The 14,223-nt window shown below is 34.8% G+C and overlaps 1 protein-coding gene across 1 annotated transcript in view; it reads right to left on the reverse strand.

Annotated features, from left to right (window-relative positions):
* The window catches only part of TENM4 (teneurin transmembrane protein 4), a 1,646,934-nt gene that overhangs the window by 1,242,220 nt on the left and 390,491 nt on the right, over positions 1-14,223 (reverse strand). The window contains exon 3 of the mRNA XM_068654787.1: positions 10,644-10,731. The gene's annotated coding sequence lies outside the window, so the exon portion shown is untranslated. The remainder of the gene's footprint in view (positions 1-10,643; positions 10,732-14,223) is intronic.

The following is a 14,223-nucleotide window of genomic DNA, read 5'->3' on the forward strand; positions in this document are numbered from 1 at the left end:
GAGAGTGGGCAGATAAACATGAATAATGTTTTTGTGATATTTCTTCCTATTTGATGAACTGTGACAGTTCCAAAATCTTCAAAATCAGGCTCAAATAGTTTTTGATTTAGGAACGTGAGGGGGAACAGTGCCTCTGAACAGATATTTCTTCACTTCCAGGTGAAGAATAGAGAGAAATTCTCACCAAAGACACATTCTCCATTTCATCCATTCCATTAAACAATAACCAATGAGCCTTTGGGACTACTGTGATTCCATAAGCTTACCAAGTATTTTCAAATTACATAATCAGGCCCTTTAAAGAAGCAACTTTATATCGGTGTGTTGTTCCCAGTTCATAATGTTATTTACAGTTTTTATGCAGTTAAAAGTGCCAGTAATTACCTACCCTTTTTTTCTGTAATAAGTGAAACAACAGAAGCCTGATTCCAAGAAGCAGAGTAGGAAGGCAAAGCTCAAGCACAAGTCACACCATCTGCCTCACTACACCTTGACAAGAAGTCGTTCTTTGTTTGGTTGCATCTGCGCACTGCAAACAGATCACACTAAGGAGCTACAAATTTCAAATATCAAATATTATCAGATATTCACAGGAGTTATCAATAGTAACTCTGGATTTCAAATGTTGCTGTTATTTTTCAGGTAACTTTTATTTGCAAAAGTAGAATTATATTGTGTTTCAAACCCCTTTCCAAAAGACTGATAAACCACTTCAATAGAAATTGTCTCTATCTCTATCTATCCTTTGTTACTGTTCAATATATTTTTTCCAAAAGAGAAAAGCAGTCCCACCACTTGTTCATAATTTGCTCATAAATGAAAACAGACTTTTAAAAGATTTGTCAACCTCTTCAATACCTTTCAGCCCATCTACAAACCTTCATACAATCACTTCTAGAGCTGATCTACATCCCTAGTAGACTTCAGTTATCATGATATTGCTAACATACTTGTGAAGCATGTTGGATGAAAACATATTGCCCCAAATAATAATAAAGACATCAAAATGATAATATCAAAAAATTCAACCACCTGCTTCAAGAGATTTGAGTTTTAAAATAATAAATTTATGTTCAAAAATAAAGCAGAAACATGATTTTTCCCTCATATTTCACTGTCATATAGTCTGTTGCACGATTTTAATTCATAATTGTAAGGCAAATTGTGATGCTAATAGAGATTTCATAGGATTCATAACTGTGCTAATGGATGTACACTGAAATCTTAGTGCTATTATGTTTCAAACTTTATGTACAGGCTTTTCTATTTTTTTCTTCTCTTTCCACACTGTAACTGATTCCATAATTTTGGATTATCCACAAATCTGTTATCACAAGAACAGCAGGAATGGAAAACAAGTGTAAACTGCCACCTGTCTTCTTTATTTGATCTGCTAGGAAAAACTATGTAAATAATGCTAAACAAATGAAAGATTTGAATGCTTATTCAGAGATAAAACCAGTAAACAAACAGATGGTTAGAGACAGGAATAGGAGTTCAAGGAAAAAATTAAGTTTTATTGGTCAGTTGGATTCATACTGTCCCTATGAAGAGACTAAATAACTAGAGATAAACAAAAATAATGCTAAGAAATATAGTAACAACAGGTTAAACATTGCATAATATATAAATATATAAAATAATATATAAAAGTTTGTTCTTTTTTTTCTGATTTTCATATACATTTTTGTACATTAACCAAGCAGAATAATTGTTTTCAGTGAAGATTTTTTTTTTCCATTTTCAAACTCAAGGTAAGAAAGGAGGTTGGCCTATGGGCTTAATAGAAAGAAAACAGGTCTACAAACAAACTAACAAGATTTTGTATTTATTTATTTATTTATTTTCATCTTGATAAGTATTAGTAGGACTATTACGAAAGAAGAGGAAAAAGTTTCTTTTTATTCATCATCTTTTAATTTTTTTCTTTTTTCTTTTCTTTTTCGAGACATAAAATAACAAAAGAAAAGAATGGAAGGAGATAGAGTAAAAAGAGAACAAGAACAGAGAGAGAGACAGACCCATTCAATACCATTGGGAATTAGAAGGACCAATATTGTTTAATATTGTTTCTGTACACACTTAAAATGCCATACTCTTTCTGTTGCAAAATATGAGAAAAGGAATATTAACCTTTTTTTTTTTTTTTTTTTTTTTTTTTTTTTGCATGGATCTAGTGCATGCTCATGATTTATCTTTGTGTTTATTGTAGCCAATTTTGTGGTTGACATCACCACAACTTGCTGTACAGATCAAAATTTACTTTCTGTGATTGTAAGCAGTTGCTGGAAAGGAAAAAAAAAAAAAAGAGAAAAAAGAAAAAAAATAGAGGACATGTAGATAGTACAATATTTGGCTGTTAAAGCAGTATAGCTCAGATTACATGAAGGGTTTTGGCAACTCTCCCATTCAGATATTTTCTAGTAAACTTCATCTGGTATGGAGGCCATAAACAACTGATTAAAAGCTTGCCTTCTCATACCAGCATCCCACTAAAAATTACCCTAAGTACCTATTTTATGCTGAAGGAAAAATTCCAAGATATCTTGTGTAAGTCAATGAAATTTCTTTGCGTGAATTTTGAAGTAAAAATAACAAACAAACAAACAAACAAAAATGAAGACAAACGAAATTACATTCTCAGATGACACTACATAAAGCTTAATGGTTTCTCTGGAAGAACCTCAAGTTTAGGTTAGTATCACATAGATCAGAATTTCATATTAGATCTGACATCTTCGAACACAAAATTATCAGAGAAGAAAAAGAAATCTAGTCATTGTGAACACCCCTACACAAACACAAACAACACTATTATTTTTGCAAGCTCATCACAACCCTGCAGCCTCTTTTGCAAGACCACTAGGGAGGAAGGTTTAGATAATTTGTTTCAGCATTGAATGTCTTGAGCAAAATGGTATACATACATTCTTTCCAAGACCTCTCCCATGCTGTTTCACATGACTGTTTAAAGAATGAACAAATTAAACAACAACAGATGTGTTTTTTGGCTCACTGAGATTAACCAAAGTCAATGATTCTGCCCACAATATTTTGGGCAATACAATAAAAAAAAATATAGCATAAAATAGACACACATCCCATCTAGTCACTCAGCCCTCTATTATTAATCATTCTAACTTCAAGCAGTTTACCAGTAGATATTCTGATAACAGGGTAATTTTTTACTATTTTTTCCCAGTACAGAAGTTAATGCTTTTCTTATCATTTTACAAAAGGGCAACACTGTCTACAAAGAAGTCTGTCTTTTCTTCAAGCACAAATACTGTAATGCTTTGAAAATTCAGCAGACGATTTAAACTAAGTCACCAAATTTAAAGACAAGTATGTGTTTTCTGCTGCTGCATGCATAATGGCTCTTAATTGTACTCAGGATCACATCATGGTCACCATTTAACCTCATTATTTTCTAAAGAATTTTGAGAAGCTCTGAGCTCAGAACAGTGCTATATAGAATTGTCTATATAGACAATTGCTATATAGAATATATAGTGTTGTATATTGAAAAGAAATATAACTTATTGGTTAGAACGAGAAGACAGCAGAGGGATTTTGTGGTCTCTTCTCAGATTTCCCTTTGCTGTGGTGACTGACTGCAAGGAATTTGTATGTAGATCAGATGGAAAAAAAATAATTGTGGATTCAACACTGACATGGAAATAAATGTATTTAATTAATTAATATCCTTTGTTATGAACAAATGATCTCTAAAGGGTTCATTGGACTATTTCTGAATTGTCAGTGCAAAGTAGAAGAATATCGTTCCTCTCCCCAGTGAAAGCATCAACCTGTAGACATCTATACTATTCCCAGCTGTGCCACAGTATTTCCATGGTGTCCTTCAGCACCTTAAATTCAGATATTCTGCACTGGAAATCCCTGTGTCCCTGTAGCAGGATCAAAACAAAGTAATCAACAGATTTCTTTGTACCCTTAAAAATAAAGTAATCAACAGATTTCTTTGTACCCTTATTTCCTTGGCCCAGTGTAATCTCTACGAAGAAAAGGTAAATTTGAATCGATTTTCATATTATCCTCTATTTTCCTATTTCTTTCCCCTATGTCTCCTTTAGGACTTTTAGGAATGAAGATGATATGCATCAGATTCCTTCTTTAATCTTAGAATGCAGAGGTGAAATTGGAGGATTATAGTAATTCCACATATTCAGAAGCGTTGTTCTTATGTAGTGTAAGGCTTCTTTCTTGTTATATAAAGTATAAAGTATAAAGTAATCAAGTCCCTATTGGAGGGGGGAGGGGGGGAAAGGCGTCAATATCTTTCTATGAAAGAGGAAAGGATTAAAGACATAAAAGCATGACCACAACTTTAGATGAGATGTGGAAAACGCACAGAGCAAAAATAAATAAATAAATAAATGAACAAATATAGCCAACAAGCACAACATACCAAACAAAAATCTCCAGTGTAAGAGATTTATTTTTTTTCTCCTAGCAACAGAGGAGATTATGTGCACTGGAGAGAGATGCAGTTTCAGCTTTGCTTCAGTAGCTGTTTCCTCATCTTTGACAAATTCAAGAAACATAAACCAACAGTCGTGACATTGTAAGGGGTGAAATTGCAGAGCATAAAACAGATCTATGACATTGGAATGAATATTGTTCCTGACTTGTATCAGAGTAGTGAAGGTGTAAAAAAAAACATTACAGTTTGTCCAATGCCTGACATTTTTCTCACTTTGGGACATCATCACCAATGACATCACAATGACCTTGCACCAGAATTTTTAGTAGAATGGTGAAGTCAAAGGGCAGAGCATTCAAATACAGTTATAAGTCTGCTACATATGCGAGTGTTCACCTAATGCACCTCATCAGTGTTCATATTAATTCATATTAATTATATTATTTTTTTTACCTACTTGAAAAGAGTAGAAGCCTTTCTGATATATAAGTCAATACTATATATTGTCAGCTTTCAAAAACAAGGTAATTAAAAAAAATACAAAACAAAACAAAACAAAAAGATGGTAATGAAATTTTGCTTTTCTTCAGCTCTGAGTTAGTTCCAGACTCAATTAACACCAATTTCATTTAAGTAAATGATGGCTTCTGCAAATATTTTTATTTATTATCCTTTTGCTCATTTCAATATCCATTTAAAAGTTAATATATTAAGGTGTGAAAGGCACCAATGCAAAGATGTTCTAACATATTAAGCTAAAGGAAATTGGACATTAACCTCCTTCACAAATATTGCACATAATAACACAGATTTCAATAGAAGCTTGCATCTGATCTAAGGCATTCAAGTTCAGCTGTTGTTTCAGGGGAAGGGTGAAACACCCACTGGTGAAAATGAGGGTCAATTAGGTAATTTCATTGAGTTTCTAGAAATGGAAAGCATCCACGGATCACAAGTCATGTCAAAGGCAGCTACACCTTTTCAAGCATGCTTATTGTATTGTTCTCTTTTACGTCCACATCACTTAGTTTTTCTTCTCACTATTCCAGGTTCTTCTTTTCAGCCCTGCATTCTCACTGTATCTCTACCTATGGTCATTTAATTAGTGACTGTAGTAATCCAACCTTAATATATTAAATGTAATCACTCAGTCAGACTCTCCTTTTCTCCTGAGGGAACATCTATTAAAAATTCTTGCCCTTCTGAATAATCTGGATACATTGACAGCAAGGCACTTTTTATTTACTCTCATTTGGTTAATCCGTGGTGAAGATGGCATGAAAGTCTGTTGTTTTAGTTTGAAAATTCTTCTGTAGTCTTTTGTTACTACTTTATAATTGTTAAAGACTATGCTTTAAACCAGTTAAATGTAGCAGTGACTTAAAGTGATCCCATAAGGTCAATCAGAGTATGAGCTAAAAAATTATATGTGTATGTGTTTGTTTGTTTGCTTTTCAATAAACAAATCTTTAGAATGCGATTTTGTTTTAATACATTTAATTGGTATTAAAAGTGTTTGACTGCATCAACACGCAGTGCACAAATTAGTACTAATTAGTTTTCCTTCCTAAGGAAAGAAAATACAACAAAGAAAGAAAAAACAACTAAGAAAATATTTCCCTTCATCCATATAGGAAACATCCATATAAGAAACTATCTGGAAGTCCATACAATGCATTTTGGGATGGGTATTTAATTATTACTACAGCCAAAAAGTCCTTTTTATCCAACAAGACAGAATTCCAATATGCTGTTAACCTCATATCCAAGCTCCTGGCTATAGCAGCACCTTTTTCTCTATCCATGGTCCACAAAGAAGGTTATAATCTTTATAAATAAATTAACAACTCCAATGTGAATGGCTTAAAAGAAGAAAAGATGATCAATACTGAGCTTATGAGAACCCACAGTACTCTGGATCGTGCTTCCGGCATAGGTACTGCTCCTAAGAAAAGTCTCTTGGGCACAACTAAGAAAAACGTCAAACTACTTTTAAGAAGACGACTCTCACTGTGCAAACAGGATTTATCCAGGAATTGCTGGACACTACAGGCATAGGAAGTAGTAAAGATTTTAACAAGTAGTCATTTTTCTTGTATTACAAAGGAAGAACCAATTTATCTGACATCTTTTGCTTCATAATTATCTCCCAGTTATTTATTTATTTTTTTTTAACCAAGACAGGTTGTAAGGTATTGTACTATATTATATTAGGATAAATATTTCTTGTCCATTAAGTTTTCTAGTTAGAAGTACTTTCTTTAACTACAGATAAAAGCTTTAATGTATTAAAAGCAGCAAAAAGACAGATCAGTAGCTTCATTAGGAATGACCGGCTTTTTTGACTGTCAAAATGTCAAGTTTCCTACTAAAAAACAAACAAACAAACAAAAGGAAAAAACAAACAAAAAACAACAACAAAAAAAAAACGGATTTCTGCTCGTGTTTTGGAAAGACACATAATTTGAAGAATAAACAATTCTTTTTCACATTTTAAATCTGGTGGTCTTCTACAACAGGGTAATACATGTAGCATTGGCAAATAGGGGAAGAATGACAGATACCATCTACCTGGACTGAAGCAAAGCATTTGACACTGTTCCCCATGATATCCTTGTCTCTAAATTGGAGAGATGTGGATTTTTTGACAGATGACAGATTTGACAGATGGACCACTCCGTGGGTAAGGAAAGCTGCACTCAAAGTACTGTGGTAAATATCTCAATGTCCAGGTGGAGAGCTGTAATGAGTGGTGTTCCTCAGCGATCAGTATTGGGTCTCGATACAAGAAGGACATTGAGGTGCTTGAGTGAGTCCAGAGAAGGGCGACTAAGCTGGTGAGAGGTCTGGAGAACAAGTCTTATGAGGAGTGGCTGAGGGAGCTGGGCTTGTTCAGCCTGGGGAAGAGGAGGCTCACGGGCAACCTTATCGCTCTTTATAAGTACCTTAAAGGAGGCTGTAGTGAGGTGGGGGTTGGTCTGTTCTCCCACGTGCCTGGTGACAGGACGAGGGGTAATGGGCACCAGGGGAGGTTTAGGTTGGATATTAGGAAGAACTTCTTTACTGAGAGAGTTGTTAGGCATTGGAATGGACTACCCAGGGAAGTGGTGGAGTCACCATCCCTGGAGGTCTTTAAAAGACGTTTAGATGTTGAATTTAGTGATATGGTTTAGTGGAGGACTTGTTAGTGTTAGGTCAGAGGTTGGATTCAATGATCTTGAGGTCTCTTCCAACCTTGACAATTCTGTTATTCTGTGACTGGAACTGTTTAACATTTACAGTGACATGGACAGTGAGACTGAGTGCACCCTCAGCAAGTTTGCCAATGACACCAAGCTGTGTGGTGCACTCAGCATGCTGAAGTCAAGAGATGCCATCAAGAGGGAACTGAAGAGGCCTAAGAGGTGGGCCTGTGTGAACCTCATGAGGTTCAACAAGGCCAAGAGTAAGGCCTTGAACCTTGGTCAGGGCAATCCCAAGCACAAATACAGACTGGACAGAGAATGGATCGAAAGCAGCCCTGGTGAGAAAGACGTGAGGATGTCAGTTGATAAGAAGCTCAACATGAGCCAGTAATGTGCATTTTCAGCCCAGAAAGCCAGCTTTCTGTATCCTGGGCTGCATCAAAAGAAGTATGGCCAACAGGGTGAGGGAAAGGATTTTCCCTCTCTGCTCTTGTGAGACTGCACCTGTACTACTTCATTGAGCTCTGGGTACAGTACCCTTAATAGAAGAAGTACATGGACCTATTGAAGCAAGTCCAGAGGAGGACTCCAGAGGAGGACTACAAGGACAATCAAAGGCCTGGAGCACCCCTGCTGTGGAGACAGGCTGAGGGAGTTAGGGTTGTTCAGCCTAGAGAACAGAAGACTCTGGGGAGACCTTATAGCAGCCTTCCAATACCCAAAAGGGGCCCACAGGAAAGCTGATGAAGGTCTCTGTCAGGGAGCGTAGGTATAGGACAAAGAGTGATGGTCTTAAACTTAAAAAAAGGGCAGATTCAGGTTATATATAAGGAAGAAATTCTTCAGTCAGAGGGTGATTAGACACTGGAACAGGTTGCCCATAGAAGCTGTGGATGCCCCATTCCTGAAAGTGCTCAAGGCCAGGTTGAATGGGACTTTGAGCAACCTGTTTTAGTAGAAGGTGGGGTTGGAATTAGATGATCTCTTGTCTGTTCCAACACAAGCCATTTTATTATTTTATGATTTACAAAACAAAGGTATATTCAAGAGTATATAGAGAATACACACCATCATCCAAACAAGAGCATAGCTCAATCAAAGATTATATTTGCAGTAAAGAATAAGAAAAATAAATAAATAAATAATCAAAAGCCGAAATCTTAGCAGGTCCAACACACAATTTTACACTTTTTAACACTTTTTGAGGATAGTGATTATTCTGCACAGTCTGTGAAAAGCCAGTCACTTTTGATAATGTTTCCTCTCCAAAGACCAGAGAATAACATATTCACTCAAAAGCAGAAAAGCATTGCCAAATATCTACTACACAATTCTTCTGAAAATGCTAGGTCCATCATCCTTCAAGGATTGCTAATGGTGACACCACATTTGCCAGGAGGGCTTTACATAGCAAGACTCAAAATTAGTCTTCTGTTCTGAAACTTTCCCCATTTCTCAGAGGAACCTGCCTCCATCCATTGACTAGAGCAGGCCTTATGAGAGTCTGGCCTCATTACTTTTGGGGAATATCACTGAAAGAGGTCATTCAGAATTCTGTAAACATATGTCTGCAGTGACTATGCAGACAGGCGTCTCCACTTTCAGCGGGTTTCTTTCACTTTTCTTTTGGTAGAAGGGTGTTTTTTGTTGTTATTTTTTTGATTTTCTTTTCTTTTTTTTTTTTTTTTGATTGCTTTGGAGAGCTACTGATATACAGTAACAACTTTTAGGCTGACAACATTTCTGCATACAACAGACACAAACTGAATACAGCAGTACATTCAGTATAATCTAAACTATTCTTCAAGAAGCAGTAACAACATTACCAGAGCTACACAATAATGTGACAGGTTTGGATCCCAACAAGGCAGTATTAAGGAAAATTAGATTATTCAGTTAAAATATTTTGCTTTATCTTCTGGGACTCGTTTTATAGTATTTTCCTTAGTGGGATGAATTTGTACATAGTTATAGCTCATCTTCTAGTAACTTACCCTTCTGAAAAGATATTTACATTTCAAGATTTTCCTGTACCATATCTTTTCTACTTGTGCTATGCTCAGATTTTTAGAGGTAACTCCATCTGTATTGCTTACAGAGGTATGTCTCCGTGCTGTCAGAGTCAATTAGGTTATGTTTTGACCAAGGAAAAAATGCTAGTGTTTTTTGTTGGTGGTGTTGGTTGGTTGTTTTTCTAAACTACATTGTCTTTCTAGTATTGCATTGCATTGTAAGTTAAAATCTCAAAACAGTCTAAACAGCCATGAAATATTCCTTTGAAATTTTGATTTAGTTTCTGTGAAGGGTCTTGAAATGGAGATTACAACATGCCAACTGTAGACTAAATTCATCCCTTCAGTCTTGACAATACTTCTTCCCTCACCTGCCACAGAAATCAGTTAAGAAATATTTATCTGCATGCCCTGATTACTTCAATATTAAAGTAGAGGATATAGAGGATATTTTTTGGTGGGAACAGTGTAGAAATTTATTACTGACTACAACAGAGTCTTAGATGTAGACTCGTAATACTTAAGAATTTCAAATCTGAATCTTATTTGCATCTTAGAACGTATAAGCGTCATTACCACTTCCGGCTTTATTTAGAACAAGATAAGAGAATCACTTCATTGGTACCTTTCTGAAAATTCTTTGCAACAGCAAAAGATAAATTCACAAGAAAACTGGAAGGACAGACACTGCAGGGTTTATATCTATTTCAGTAAGAAATACAAAAAAAATAAAAATAAATAAATAAAAAAAACAACCCCAGATGGATTAGAGTTAACAATGAAACATTTGTTAGAACTTACTTGGGAAAAGTTTTCAAACTGGTTATTTTTCAATTAAAAAGGGAACATTTATCTGAATATACAAAGAAATTTAATTAAAATAAACAGGTGTCTCAATGAACTTTGTGTCCCATTCCTTAGAAGTTAGAATATTTTTGTTTTCCAACTCCAGATAGAGCTATACATTTCAGCCAGAAAAAGTTTGCAAAGAAAAGAGCTTACCTATGACAATAAGGTCTGTAACTGCATCAATCACGTCTTCACTTCATAGTCATCAATAGATTAATGTTGTCTGGAGGACTACAGTGTCCTGTAATGACAAGTTATAAATCATATGAAAAAGAAATCTATCATGTCTAGACAACAATAGCACAGAATAGCCAAAATTGGAATCCAGAACATTATGTTCATCTACCATCTCTACACAGACACCTAGAATGCATATATTAGTATTTCATTTTGGCATGACCTATAGACCAAGGAAGTTTAAAGAAAAAATAATATTATAGTATGGGTAAAATATATTAAAAGTTTAAGATTAGCCTTGATATTAAATTACAATTAATTTATTTTTAGAAAAGCTAGTGGAACAAGAATAATTCAATTAACAATTTCTAGCATCCCTAAGTCTCTAAAATATATTTTTACATGTCATGTCATATCTTCGAGGTCAAGTGTCTTGAAGTTTTATTGACTAAGCAACAAATGTCGTATTAATATAAAGTCAAAATTATTCTCATGCCAGAGTAGTATATAAAAATATTTTCTAATTTCTAATAACAACAGATAGTAAACAGTTATGTGAGAAATTGATTAAATATACAGAATTAAACATACTTTAAATATACATTAAATTAAAAGTATAAACACACTTTTTACTAATGTAAAAAATATATATGTAATCTGGAGAAGAAAAGCATAGCAAAGCAAAGAATAAATCACAGCAAAGGAAAGAAAAGACAAAAAAAAAGAGAAAAAATAAAAGAAAACAAAGAAAACGAAAACAAGAAGAGAAAAAAGGCAAGGCAAGGGAAAATAAAATAATAATAATAATAAAAGAAAAGAACTGTAAATAAAAGAAAAGAAAAAAAAAAGAGAAGGGAAGGGAAGGGAAGGGAAGGGAAGGGAAGGGAAGGGAAGGGAAGGGAAGGGAAGGGAAGGGAAGGGAAGGGAAGGGAAGGGAAGGGAAGGGAAGGGAAGGGAAGGGAAGGGAAGGGAAGGGAAGGGAAGGGAAGGGAAGGGAAGGGAAGGGAAGGGAAGGGAAGGGAAGGGAAGGGAAGGGAAGGGAAGGGAAGGGAAGGGAAGGGAAGGGAAGGGAAGGGAAGGGAAAAGTGTGCAATGGTTAAATTGATATGGGAGACTGAAATTCTCTTATTTTTAATTCACATCTGACGCTTCAATTCAGCACTTCATCTGTCTTTTACACACATATATGGAAATTCAGTTTTGGACTGAAGTTCCAAGTTAAAAGTTTTCTTAGAATTGACATATTTCAATAGAGGAATTTGTTTTAGTGGAGATTGATTTTCTTCAACGGAAAATTAGTTTGTCAGAAAATTTACAACCAGTGCTAAAAATGAAGCTTTAACTTCTACTGATCCCAAACCACAAGGCATTCTAATTACACTTCAAATCACTGTGTAATTAAGATTTGGCAAGAACTCAGCACTCATGACATGTATAAGCAAAGTACTTCTTGGATTTCCAGAACAATTCTGGGGATATGGATCACCTTGTATTTTGTTGTATGATTAGTTTGCATTTTCAAATCTTTGTTGCTTTTAATGTCTTGACCTATGGACATTTAAGATTCTTAGACAAAGCCTGCAATCTCAGAAGTATAAAATCATACATAGAACTTTTCAGAGTAAATTTTCTCAGGCGGACTCCTAGAGGTCATCTAGTCCAGCCTCAGATCATGTTCTTCTTTGAAATTCTTTCAGTTTTGGTTTGTTTTATGGTACACTGCCCTACTCTATAAGATTTGTGAACTGATAATTTGTATTGTGCACACAATTACATCACAATATATATATATAGATGTCCTGGTTTCAGTTAGCACAGAATTAATTTTCTTCCTAGTAGCTGGTGGAATGCTGTGTTTTGGCTTAGGATGAGAAGAGTGCTGATAACACCCCGATACTTTAATTGTTGCAGAGCAGTGCTTATACTAAGCCAAGGACATCTCAGCCTTTTGCTCTGTCCTGCCAACGGACAGGCTGGGGGTGCAGTAAGAGCTGGGAGGGGACAGACCCAGGACAGGTGACCCAAACTAGCCAAAGGGGTATTCCATACCATCTGACGTCATGCTAAACAATATATAGGGGTGGCTAACCAGGGGAAGGGGGCCGGACTGCTCGGGGTTAGGCTGGGCATCGGTCAGCAAGTGGTGAGCAATTGCATTGTGCATCACTTGTTTGTACATATTATTATTATTTCCCTATTATCACCATATTATTATTATTGTTATTATTGTTATTATTGTTATTATTATTTTGTTATTATTATTTTCCTGTCTTATTAAACTGTCTTTATCTCAACTCACGGGCTTCACTTTCCATTTCTCTCCCCCGTCCCAGAGAGGGAGGGGGGAGGGTGAGCGAACGGCTGCGTGGTGTTTAGCTGCCGGCCGGGTTAAACCACGACAATAATATAGATATATACACGAATATATCTATAATTTATAAATATAATTTTATAAAATTATAAATAAATCATACAATTTATTTACAAATATAAATAATTTGTATAGTAATATAAAATGTATTTAAATTATAAAATGTATTTATAAATATAAATATATATATATATAATTTTTCAAGACAGTGAGATATACTGCATCACAGGATTAAAAATGAGATTGGGTACAAAAGTACAGAACAAAATATTAGAAACCCAGGGGTTGTATCATTTTTCCCTTCAAAAGTTGAACCTACATTATCCTGGGGTTCATGAAACGCTCATCAAGCCCAATGAATAAATAAGATCTCTTTTGCAAAATTACGTGGTTTTTTTGTTTTTGTTTTTGTTTTTGTTTTTTCCCCATGTTTCCACAGTGATTTATATCATTGTTTGGCTTTCTGGCTTCCTGTGGATACCTGTCTCTCTGCTATGATTGTATAGATATTGTGAGGTTTTATTCCCATATATACTTCCAGCAGTTTCAATAGGTATATTTTATTATAAAAAGTAAAGCTACTTTTCTTCATGAACACTTGCATTCCTTCTTATTTCATAGGTTAATAAAGGTGGATGCATTTCATGTAAGGGTTTCTTTTTTATTATTTTATTTTTTCAGGTATTTTTATCACTGTACAGGTTTGGAATACTCCCAGCTACATTGATTAAGTTTTATAGTGTATTTTTCTATTAAATATGCCTTTTTTATAAAATAACAGATTAATTCAGAGCTTTATTTGAGACTAACAAAATGAATAGTGAAGTGCATTTGAACAACACCAATAAGTAGAATCTACACATTGCGTCATTCACCACTGAATAAAGAGGACACATAGAAAATATAAACTAGATAAACTCGTTTATACCATTCTGGAAATTACATGACAGGTGTTTCTTCTTTTGACATTTTGGAAAAAAAAAAAAAAAAAAGCTTATTTTCCTTCTTTCCGTAATCATCGAAATAACTCCAAACAAATTGCTGTGCTTCATATCAGTCACTTTGGTAATTCACAGGCATTTACAACAACTAAAAACAGTGCCACCCACAGAGAAGACTGCTGCTAAATTATGTAAGAGCAAGCCACATATTTCAGACTGAATGAGAAAAATAACAGCTATGTTG

This window comes from Anas acuta, chromosome 1 (genome assembly GCF_963932015.1).
Source record: "Anas acuta chromosome 1, bAnaAcu1.1, whole genome shotgun sequence".
Taxonomy (NCBI): domain Eukaryota; kingdom Metazoa; phylum Chordata; class Aves; order Anseriformes; family Anatidae; genus Anas; species Anas acuta.